The following is a 12,189-nucleotide window of genomic DNA, read 5'->3' as shown; positions in this document are numbered from 1 at the left end:
GATAACACAGGGCTGTGAGCCATGTAGCCCATATTGGTCTGAGACTGAAGCAGAGACCATTAGGGGATGACTGGCCTGGGGATCCCAGTACTCCTGGGGAGGGGAAGGCATGACGGTGGGAACAGACAGAGATGTAAGGGAAGGCGGCCGAGACATGGAGGTGCTTGGCCTCCTTCCAGTTTGTATCGCATCCCAATGGTAGCAGGTAGTGGGGTCAGGTTGAATTACTCGCCTCCATCATTGGTGTTGTGCAATACATTGGTGTTATGCAAGACCGCAATCCTTCGGGACTTCCTGCTTAAGCAGTATATGGACCTGGCTTGCGTGACTGAGACCTGGGTACGAGGCAGGGAGACTGTAGCTCTCTTCCAGGTAGCTCTCCAAGGGATATTCAGCCTTTCACCAATCACGGACAAGCGGGCGGGGGTGGAGGGGAGAGGTGGCCCTTTTCATATGGGAGACTTACTCCTTCTGGGCTCTCCTGTCTCCAGAGATTAATGGCATTAAATGTGCTGGTCTGGCATGGGATGTTGGGGAGGGTTGGCAATCTGGCTGGTGTACCGTCTGCCTAATGCACCAGCCAGCGCCTTACCATCCTGATGGAGGCTGTAACAGGCTGGGCGTTGGAGCACCCAAGGTTTTTAATCCTGGGTGATTTCAATGTTCCTGCTGATGACGCAACCTCTAATCAGGAGGTGGACTTAGTGTCATCCATGGCAACACTGGGACTCTCCCAATTTATAACAATGCCCACTCACTAGGAGGGACACATACTGGATCTGATCTTTGCGGCGGGGATTTCAATGGACCGGATTACTGTGGAAGCAGTGCCATGGTCAGATCACTATGTCCTGAAGGCCTGTATGGATGTCCCAGCCCAACCCTGTTTAGGCGGTGAGCATATTTTAGCTTGCCCGCAGAGCCTGATGGATCCAGCACGGTTCCAGATGGTCTGCAGGAGCTCTGGCCCCCTGGTAATTCTCTAGATGCCCTGGTTGAGTCTTGGCATGGCCGGCTCTCTAGCACGACAAGATTGCACCCCGGCACCCTCTGCAGCCTCGTTCTAAGCTAGCGCCATGGTATAGCCCGGAATTGTGGCTGATGAAACGAGGGCTCAGACGGCTGGAGAGTCAGGGGCGACATACTCAAGATGAAGCAACATCTTATAGAGAGTTTATGAGGTCCTATGAGATGTCATTCAAAGCCGCAAAGAAAGCTTACTTTGTGGCCAAGATTGCGTCTGCAACGTCGCACCCAGCACGATTGTTTAATACAATTCGGTTGCTCATGACTCTGCCACAAGGCAGACCAAATCTTAGGGAATTGGATATTGGCTGTGAGGCTTTTGCAACTTTTTTTGCAAATAAGATCTCTTCACTCCGTCACGACCTCCCTGCCACATTTAAAACAGTGTGTGAACTCGAGGCTCTGTGCCTGTCTTCTGGACCGGTTTTGGATCGTTTTACAACACTTAGCCTGGAGGAAGTTGACAGCATCCTCTCCACTGTGCGCCCAACAACGTGTGATCTGGACCTCTGCCCATCCTGGCTAATTAAAGCTTGCCAGATGGAGCTACAATATCCTATATAGGATATCATAAATAGATCCCTCTCCGAAGGGCTTTTTCCAATGCCTCTGAAAGAAGCAGTGGTCCACCCTCTCTTGAAAAATCCTACACTGGACCCGGCCGAATTGGCACAATACTGGCCAGTCTCGAACCTACCCTTTTGGGTAAAATTATTGAGAGGGCAGTAGCACTACAGTTACAGGGTTTTCTGGAGGATGCTTCCATCCTAGATCCCCATCAGTCCGGTTTCCGCCCAAGTCATGGACGGAGACAGTACTGGTCGCCCTGGTGGATGACCTCCAGTGGCATCTGGACTGAGGCAGTTTGGTGGTACTGATGTTATTAGATCTATTGGCTGCATTTGATACGGTCGACCATCAATTGCTGACCCACCGGCTTGCCAATGCAAGGATTCAGGGGTTGGCCTTGCAATGGCTTTCCTCTTTCCTTTATGGTCGGGGACAAAGGGAGGTGATTGGGAGACAGTTGTCCCAGAGACACTCACTTAATTGTGGTGTGCCTCAGGGGGCGGTGCTCTCCCTGATGTTGTTTAACATCTACATGTGCCCCCTTGCTCAGATTGCCCGGAGATATGGGCTGGGTTGCCATCAGTATGCAGATGACACCCAGCTCTATCTACTGATGGCTGGCTGGTCTGACTGTGTTCCAGAAAATTTGGGCCTGGCACTGCAAGCTGTGGCAGGATGACTCAGGCTGAGTCAACTGAAGCTGAATCCAACAAAGACAGAGGTCCTTTGCCTTGGTCGCAGTGGTCCAGGCAGGGAAATTCCCTCACCAGCTCTTGATGGGGTGCCACTGACAACGGCGTCCAGGGTCAGTAGCTTGGAGGTGCTACTGGAGCCTTCCTTGACAATGGAGGCTCAGATAGCAGCCACTGCCAAATCCACCTTTTCCCATCTCAGGCGGGTGAGGCAGTTGGTTCCCTTTCTCGATTACGGTGACTTGGCAACTGTGATCCATGCAACAGTCACCTCAAGATTGGATTACTGTAAAGCCCTCTACATGGGGCTGCCCCATCTCAAACCCAGAAACTGCAGCTAGTGCAGAAAGCGGCAGCCAGGCTGTTATTGGGGCTCCTCAAGTGGGAGCACATACAGCTGGGGCTGCGGGAACTGCACTGGCTGCCAATAGGATACCAGATTTGCTACAAGGTGCTGGTTATTACCTTAAATCCCTATATGGCCGAGGACCTGCTTACCTTAGGGACCATCTCTCCCCACACGTTCCCCAGAGGGTACTTAGATCTGGGACGAAAAATCTATTAGCAATTCCTGGGGTGAGGGAGACTAAAGTCCACCAGAGAGAGGGCCTTCTTGATCGCTGCCTCCTATTGGTGGAATCAGCTGCCGGAAGAAGTTAGGGCCTTGTGGGACCTTGCCCAGCTCCGCAAGGCCTGTAAGACAACTCTATTCTGGCAGGTCTTTAATTGGACTAATATAAACTGAACGCCATCTGAAGCGAGAAAATGTCAACTAGGATTAGTACCATACTGTTTTAATTGTTCTTAACTGTTTTTTAACTGTTTAATTTGCTTTAATTGTTTAACTGTTCAATTGTTCTGATCTTACTGGTTGTGAGCCACCCTGAATCTGCTTCAGTGGGGAAGGTGGGATATAAATCCAATAAACCTTAAGTGTGTGGACTCTTATCTGGGAAAACTGGGTTTGATTCTCCACTCCTCCACTTGCAGCTGCTGGAATGGCCTATAGTTCTTACAAGAGTTGTCCTTGATAGGGCAGCTTCTGTGAAAGCTCTCTCAGCCCCACCTACCCCACAGGGTGTCTGTTGTGGGGAAAGAAGATAAAGGAGATTGCAAGCCATTTTGAGACTCTGATTCAGAGAGAAGGGCAGGGTGTAAATCTATGGCCTGCTTCTTCTTGTTATGCACATAATGCTAATTTTATATGCCATGTATATGGTATGTAGGCATTCAATATAGGTCATATATACATATGTGTTGCTGAATAACTGATGCACAACAGTAAAAATGCATACATGTAATGCAGTTTTTTTGTACAAGAAAACAAATTGAAAATAAACAATCACAGGGAAAAACAAAGAACCCCTCACCCCCATCTAGAATGTTGGCTTCCTTGTATAAAGTTGTGTCAGTTCGGAAACAAGGAAGAAAATGCAAGACTCACCAGCTGGAGAACTCCAAGGAGCTGCTTCTCTCCAGAGGTCCTAGGGGGCTCTCCCTCACCCCAGGAGACTCTGCCCTCTGGCTTTCCTCTGGCCTGGGACGGCCCTCGCCATGTTGAGCCGTCAGCCCCATTGGACAGAAGGGGTGGTTCCTGGGAGGGGGGCAGGCATATCAGAGGGACATCACAGGCAATGCCGGGATTCTGCAAAAAGGGGACAGTAACTTAACAGCATAGATGTTACCACTTTGTGATTTATTTAAATTTATAAGCTCTTTTACATTATTCGTGCTGTCATCTATTTCCTCTCTCCTTTAAAAACCAAATGTAGTGCAACAACAGAATACATTTTAATCACTGCTACTACACAACAGATATTTAGAGATTAATAGAAACCTCAGTGCTACCTGAGAATATTCATTAGGGAATTAAAAGTGTGCTTTTATTAAAATAACTCTGGCCACTTACAATTAAATATGGAATTCTTATTTGAATTGAGATGGTTTGTTTTGCAAATATGATATTTGGGAAACTCTCTGTGCAATCCAGGGGTGGGGAGGGTGGGGAGTGCTCTGGGAGCCAGGCTGCCCACAGGTCAGCAGAAGTCTCAGTTGCTGCAGCAGAACTGGCACTTCCGGCAGTGCATGGCTGCTGCAGCTCCTGGGTGGCCAGCCGTGTGGCAGAGGCAAAGGCCCCTGTGTCAGCATGGTTGTGGGCGGGGCGGGGGGTCACCAGAGTTAGTTGACTCCTCCACTTGCAGCTGCTGGAATGGCCTTGGATCAGCCATAGCTCTCATAAGAGTTCTCCTTGAAAGGGCAGCTGCTGTAAAAGCTCTCTCTGTCCCACCCACCTCACAGAGTGTCGAGTGGGGCAAGTAAAGGAGATTGTGACTGTTCTGAGACTCTGAGATTCAGAGTGGAGGGCGGAGCATAAATCCAATATCTTCTTCTCCTCCCTGAGTCCTTTCAGCCTCGGAATTCCCCCTGTGAGAAGTGGGAAGTTACACCAACAAAAAAACTGGAATAGGCCATAGACACCTATGAATTGCAAAACGGAAGTCTCTCCCCGCTGCTGCAGTCACAGAGGGGCTCCAGATGCTCCTGCAGCCTTGGCAGATCTCCTCCCCCCTCCTTGAGGCAGCCAATCACAGGTCCCCCATCCTACAAAAACTTTCACTAGGACATCACCCAGCCCAGCAGGGGTGTGGGAGAGGCCCAGAGCACTCTGCATGACAGTGCAAGAACTTTGACCCCCAACTTTGACTCTGTGACTGACCTCTCCCACTTCAGAAGCCCAACAGGTACCTGACCTTTGGGGGCTCACTGCACAAGGGCATCCCCACACAGGCAGGTAAGCAGGGGCAAGCATCCCACACCTGCTCCCCCTCTCCCCATGCTTGAGGTGAGAAGCCATGACAGCATCTCCTGCCCTCAAGCCCAGCATTGGGGCCACTGTGCAGCAGCCGCAGCATGGCCTCTGACATGCCATGGGGAAACTCCCCTGGAGTGCTTTCCATGAGACTCTGCAGGGCACAGGGGTGTGCCTGTGGTTGGGGGGTGGGCTGGTCTGGCAGCTGCTCTGCAGCTTGTGGTGAACCAGCTTGGCCCTTTAAGCCATATCCCTTGCGATTCCCAGCCTTAGCTGGAGCCCCTGTGGGAGATGGATTTCAAGCTATCTGGGAGCACATCAATCCAGGGCAGGTGAGTGCGTGACAGCAGGTTCCATCATGCGCCTCAAGGGGGATTCATGGTGAGCCCCCCCCCAAAGGTTGTATTTGCAGACCCTGCAGGACAAGACATCTATGACCGAGGCTGCCATGGCTCTGTTTTACTGCCTTGCAGGTGGAGACTCAACAGAGAGGCATGTGGGTGTGACAGGTTTCTGCCCCCCCCCCCAGCACTCTACTCAGTCAGCTGTTCCAGCCCTCCTCTTGAAGCAGAGCTTTGCACCCAGTGCATCTGTCTGAGTTCCATCTGCAGGGCTATCCCAAGCTGGGCACCCTCAGTCCCCAGAGGCATCACCCCTTGCCAGGGATTCCAGTGTGATAAAGTCTATGTGGTGGCCCGTTTTTCTCTGCTGCTTGGTTTCTGCTCCATGGCCAGAGCTCCACACCCCTCCTCACCCCATCTGCCACTCCCTCCGAGGGAGGGCTCGCTCACCTCGCAGGCTTCTGGGTCAAGGGGGATGGGCCAGATGGTGGTTTGGGTGAATGAGCCACCTCATTGCACCGGCTGGCTAGGATGCGGCTGCACCTGGGAGTCCCAGGGTCTGTTCCCCACTTGTACCGTGGAGCCTTGGGCCAGATGCATACCCTCAGCCTAACCAGCCTCAGGGGGTTCTTGTGATAGTGGAATGGGGAAGAGGGGGATGATGCATCTTATGGGAGCGGGGGAGGTCATTAATGGAATGAGTGCATGGCTGCTCCAGAACAGTCATGGGGAGCAGTGGGGGGAAGGCATATGTGCAAGTAGCATTGGGGGGCACTGGGTCATAGAATCATAGAGTTGGAAGGGACCGCCAGGGTTATCTAGTCCAACCCCCTGCACAATGCAGGAAACTTACAAACACCTCCCCCAAAATTCCCAGGATCTTCATGGTCACAAAGGTTCACTGAGTCAGTGGTGGGAGGAGCCATTGAGGGGCTGGACTCAAAGTCTTTGCAGGGGGGTTGCTGTCAAGTTCTGCATGGTCCTCATCAATAACAACTCCTCCATGTGTGAATGGTGAAGTCTTTAAAGTGATTTAGACAGGTACAGTATGCATGACTTCTCTTGCTGAAACTGAGGCTTAAGGCTTGCTTAAGGCCTCAATCCCCCAGATAAAGATTCAGGTCCATTCATTATACATTCAAAATTCCAAGCGCTTAAACCTACCAATAGCAAGCCCTCCCCTCTCCCCTGTTTTTTGTTTGTTTGTTTGTTTATTTATTTATTTGCATTTATACCCCGCCCTCAGGGTGGCTAACAACAAGTAAAACAAGAAGTAAAACAGTAACAAGGTTAAATTATTACAATAAAGAGGTAAGCCACCGAAGAGTACATTCATATGTGAGAAAGAAATGAAAATGCATTCTCTGAGAATCAAATAACACCGTGTGACCTTGGTACCAATGTGTCTGTTCTCTCAGGAGAGTCAGTTTGGTGTAGTGGTTAAGTGCATGGACTCTTATCTGGGAGAACCGGGTTTAATTCCCCACTCCTACATTTGCTCCTGCTGGAATGGCCTTGGGTCAGCCATAGCTTTGTAAGGGTTGTCCTTGAAAGGGCAGCTGCTGTGAGAGCTCTCTCAGCCCCACCCACCTCACAGGGTGTCTGTTGTGGGGGGAGATAAAGAAGAGATTCGGAGTGGAGGATGGGATATAAATCCAATATCATCATCATCTTCTTCTTCGCAGAAGAGATTCCTTGATGAGGTACAGACATAATAAGCAAGCATCTGCCATAGAACACTGAAGCAAAGTATGGGTCTGGTTAACACAAAAGGAAGCCAGCCGTGGCAATAGCAACTCTTGACACTTGCCCATGGAACATGCTGGCATGGGAGGGGGGGGTGGCATCGGAGCCTTCTAAGATGGATGCCTCGAGTACTTGCTCTGATTCCCCCTTTTACCTCAACTCATCTAACTCACACAAACCAGTATATAACCTCTTATAAACATGAGTAAAACATCAACTGGAAAGTCCACAACAACCCCTGCAAATAATAAGGGAATCAAGGACTTCTTTACAACTCAGAACACGAACCTGATGAGCAAAGACGAACTGGCGGCTAAGGGAACAACTGCTTTCTTGCTCACCCCTGTTCCTAACGAGACGACCCTAGAAATGATGTTTAGCAATTTTGAAAAGAAAATAACAGATAACATGTCAGCAACAATCAAACCTCTGACAGATCAGTTTGCCTCATTTCAAATAACACTTGAAAATCTAAGTAAAGCTGCGGGTAGTGCAAGGGAAATTGGGCTGGCTTTACAGGAAGACGTAAAAACACTGAAGGCTGAAAATATTACTGTTAAAGAGAAAGTACTCTCACTAGAATCTTCATGCCATTCCAATTTGAAATTTAGGGATTTTAAAGAGGGCTTAAATAATAGTCAAACTTTATTGCAGAATGGCTAGCGAATGTATTAGATCTGGAAGACAATATCGCTCCTTATATTTCTGCCGCCTACCGCCTCGGTTCCCCCTCACGAGCAACAAGCAGAGGCTGAAGAGACATATTAGCAACTATTCCAGATCAAAGGATCAGACAAAAAATACTTGAGTTAGCAAGAAGTCGGGGTGGCCTTCCTTTCAAAAATGACTCTATTCATGTATACCCAGACTTACCACAGGATGTATTGAACTGGAGATGCAAGATGAAACCCATCACAGAAGCCCTGCATGCAGCTAAAATTTGCTATAAATGGCTTCACAACAACAAGATGAAAGTCACCTTTAAGGACAGACTGTACTATGCTGAGAGTTTAGAAGCTGGTTATGCACTACTTAACTCTATTCATCTTCCAGTACCAATGGATTCTTCCAAGCCTTCACACAAACCGAAAATGCCAGCATCACCAATGAAAGATGCCAAACTGAACATTAAATAAATGCATTAATCTAATACTTACTTTACAATAGACATATGTGTTTCAAATTTTAAAGATAACATTTCATATAGGCTGGTTTGTGCCTAATAATCCATGTTTTGTTTAAGCTTGGTTGATGAGTTGGGGGGAGGGGGGAGGGAGATCTCGCTTTGCCTTGTTTTTTGTTTACAGTCTTTTAGTATTGGAGAATTCTCCATTAACTGTATCCAGTTTCCCAGGGTGCAGTTAAGTGAGACTGTTAAACTATTTATATACTAGATCAAGCCATTTTACCTGTTTAAGTGTTAAAGTGGGTGTGTGGGGGGGGGGAAGAGTGGATATTATAATCAGTTGCTAACCACTCATTATATATTCTGCATTAATTAAGCTCAATTTCATTTTATTCTTAACATAATAGCTTCCTGTATCTTCTTTTAACTGCTTGCTTAGTGAATCAATTAATATTATTATTATTTAATTTCATTATTTTTGATCACTAAATCACAATATTACTGATTACTTGTTAAAAACAGAGGGTTTGGGTGGGAGGGAAGTTCAATAATTAAGTTTAAATATTGAATATTTATAAATTAAATTATATATAATAATTTAAGGAGTTTTAACTTTTAAAGTGTCAATTTTTTATTCACTGATTAACTGTTTTTTTAGCATTCTTTATTGGAATTAATTACTCCTATTCATTATGTGTATTTTAATACAGCCTAAATTAATTAAATGAATTCATTTTTATTGGCTCCATATTTATGGGTAATATTAAATACATCAGCTTTAGTGACACCAATAGCTTCACCTTCAACTATAACCGGAGAGCCGGTTTGGTGTAGTGGTTAAGTGTGCGGACTCTTATCTGGGAGAACCGGGTTTGATTCCCCACTCCTCCACTTGCACCTGCTAGCATGGCCTTGGGTCAGCCATAGCTCTGGCAGAGGTTGTCCTTGAAAGGGCAGCTGCTGTGAGAGCCCTCTCCAGCCCCACCCACCTCACAGGGTGACTGTTGTGGGGGAGGAAGGTAAAGGAGATTGTGAGCCACTCTGAGACTCTTCGGAGTGGAGGGTGGGATATAAATCCAATATCTTCTTCTATCTTCTTCTATAATATTATATTGCAATTTTCACTACGCAATAGCATTTTATTTTTGTTTACAGATAAAAGTGACACTTCTCTTAAGTTGCTGCTCAACTATCACTGCCATTCTAGTACTAATATAAAGTAACAGCAACTACAAGAAAGGAAAGATCACAACTAGTACAGTGCTTTTCTTTATCATTTTTCCCCTTCTATTTTTCTCTTCCTCTCTCTCTATATTCACTTATTTATATAACTTTATTCTGCATCAGTGCACACTCTACTACTATGCCACCTATTTTGAAAATTATTTCTCTGAATGTCTGAGGCCTAAATAATGTTGTTAAGAGGAAACACATCTTATCAAACCTAAAAAAAATTCAGGCAGACATAGCTCTATTACAAGAAACCCACCCATCCACACTCTCCCTCCACAATCAACTCTCAAATCTCTCTGGATCCAACATCAATATCACGCAAATGGAAATTCCAAGTCACGAGGGGTCTCGATATTAATATCTAAAAACATCAGATTCCAACATCATTTATCAAAAATTGACTCCAAAGGCCGTTATAGCTTCATTAAAGGCCTACTTGATGAAGAGCTAGTTACAATTGGTTCTATATATTCATCCAATGAAAACCAACTGTCATTTCTGGAGGAGACACTTGTCAGACCCCAGAGTCAAGGAACACACAGGAAGTTAACTCAATCTTTTATTCCAAGCATCTTAAGGCAATATAATAGTTTGCTGAAACTAAAGTCACAGTCCAGAGGCACTACAAATATACCCTCAGTCGACCGTTATCAATTCAAGCAAAGCATGGCATAAAATGGCGGGCAATTCTGGCAGGCAATTCTAGGCCCCCTCCCTCTGCTACTAAGTTCCAGGTGAACTATCTATTTCTTCGTTCAGCTCACGACCTTGGTTGCCAAGTTAACAAGCTGCTAAGATAAACTACTGCAGGATGAGGAAAGCAGGCAAAGCAAAGCAAAAATGCAAGCTGTCTCAATCAACAGTTACATATTGGTTTATAGTCAGTCTCAGAGAACAAATACATGTTGTTATATGGCAAAAGGGTACAGTATAGGTTAGACTCTTGACAACACTACACACTTTGAGAAACTTCCAAGAAGGCAAGGTCATTCTAGGAGGTGACCTAAATCACATTGCTAACTCTGACCTTGAGTGATCCTACAATCCTTCCATACCTTCCTTTAAAAAAAAAAAATAGGGCCCTACTAGATTGTCCTCAATATTCGAAGTCTCACAACTTATTGATGTCTGGAGAGCTACTCATAGTGAGGAAAGAGATTACACATATTTTTCTTCAAAACATAACATTCATACAAGAATTGACTTTATTCTTTTATTCTTTTATCCATGTCCTTGCTATCTTCAGTGACTTTTGCTGATATTGGCCCTGCCTTGTGGTCTGACCACTCCTGGGTGAGTTGCACTTTAACATCTTCTTTTGACAGCCATGCACAATTTCACTGGACTCTAAATAAATCAATTCTGTACCATGATGATTGTATTACACAAATTGAAAGAAACATTAAACAATATTTAGAGACAAAATGTACTGAAGATGTTTCAGCTTCAAATATTTGGGACACTCTCAAAGCAGTCCTTTGTGGACAAATCATATCTCAGACAACACAACTCAAACGTAAAAAAGAAGCCTTTTGCCTAGAGTTGAAGAAGAGAATCTCCTCTCTTGAAAAATCGCACAAAGACTCTGGATGCCCGCTCAAGTACAAAGAACTCATTTCTGAACGGAAACTACTAGAAACCATTGAAAGTTCTCATATTAAAAAGAATCTCCTTTTTGTCAAACAGAAATATTGAGTAAAGTCTCCCAAAAACTTTAAGACCTCTCTCCTGGAAAGTTAATGAAAGGAAATTTTCAAGACAACTGCACGAGACCGAACAGGAACTCTTCATCACAACTCCAGAAAAATCAATGACATTTTTACTCAATACTATAGTAATCTCTATTCCTCTAAAAATCCTATGACAGATGACCTAATTGATTATCTCAACTCACATCCTGACATCAAGAAAACCGAGAAGCAACGTCGCTTGATTATGGAACAACCAATTGAACCTCAATAAGCCATTGCTACTATTAAAAATCTAAAAAACAACAAATCTGCTGGACCAGATGGTTTTCCATCAGAGTTTTATAAAAAAAATTGCACATCTACTAGCTCCACCACTCACCAAAGCTTGCAATGAAATACTCATTGATGGCAAACTACCACCATCCTGGAACTCAGCCTTGATAATTGTCCTACCTAAACAAGGCAAAGACTTAACTAACCCATCCTCCTACAGACTGATCTGCCTTTTAAATCAAAACTACAAGATTTTCACAGCAGTAATTACCAAGAGGCCAAATTCACAGGATCTTCATCGCTGTCAGATGGCCATCTAGTCTCTGTTTAAAAACCACCAAGGAAGGAGAGCCCACTACCTCCCAAGGAAGCCTGTTCCACTGAGGAATCGCTCTAATGGTCAGGAAGTTCTTCCTAATGTTGAGCTGGAAACTCTTTTGATTTAATTTCAACCCATTGGTTCTGATTCTACCTTGTGGGGCCACAGAAAACAATTCCACACCCTCCTCTGTATGACAGCCCTTCAAGTACTTGAAGATGGTGATCATATCACCCCTCAGCAGCCTCCTCTCCAGGCTCAACATCTCCAGCGACTTCAACTTTTCCTCATAGGACTTGGTCTCCAGACCCCTCACCATCTTTGTCGCTCTCCTCTGGACCCGTTCCAGCTTGTCTATATCCT

The 12,189-nt window shown here is 45.7% G+C and overlaps 1 protein-coding gene across 1 annotated transcript in view; it reads right to left on the bottom strand.

Annotated features, from left to right (window-relative positions):
- CALN1 (calneuron 1) overlaps nt 1-3,860 on the bottom strand; it is a 458,034-nt gene extending 454,174 nt beyond the window's left edge. Inside the window, exon 1 of the mRNA XM_060259445.1 lies at nt 3,733-3,860. The gene's annotated coding sequence lies outside the window, so the exon portion shown is untranslated. The remainder of the gene's footprint in view (nt 1-3,732) is intronic.
- Between the last annotated feature and the right edge of the window lie 8,329 nt (nt 3,861-12,189).

The sequence above is a fragment of the Heteronotia binoei genome, chromosome 18, assembly GCF_032191835.1.
Source record: "Heteronotia binoei isolate CCM8104 ecotype False Entrance Well chromosome 18, APGP_CSIRO_Hbin_v1, whole genome shotgun sequence".
Classification (NCBI taxonomy): domain Eukaryota; kingdom Metazoa; phylum Chordata; class Lepidosauria; order Squamata; family Gekkonidae; genus Heteronotia; species Heteronotia binoei.
This window is presented reverse-complemented; position numbering and strand designations above follow the sequence as displayed.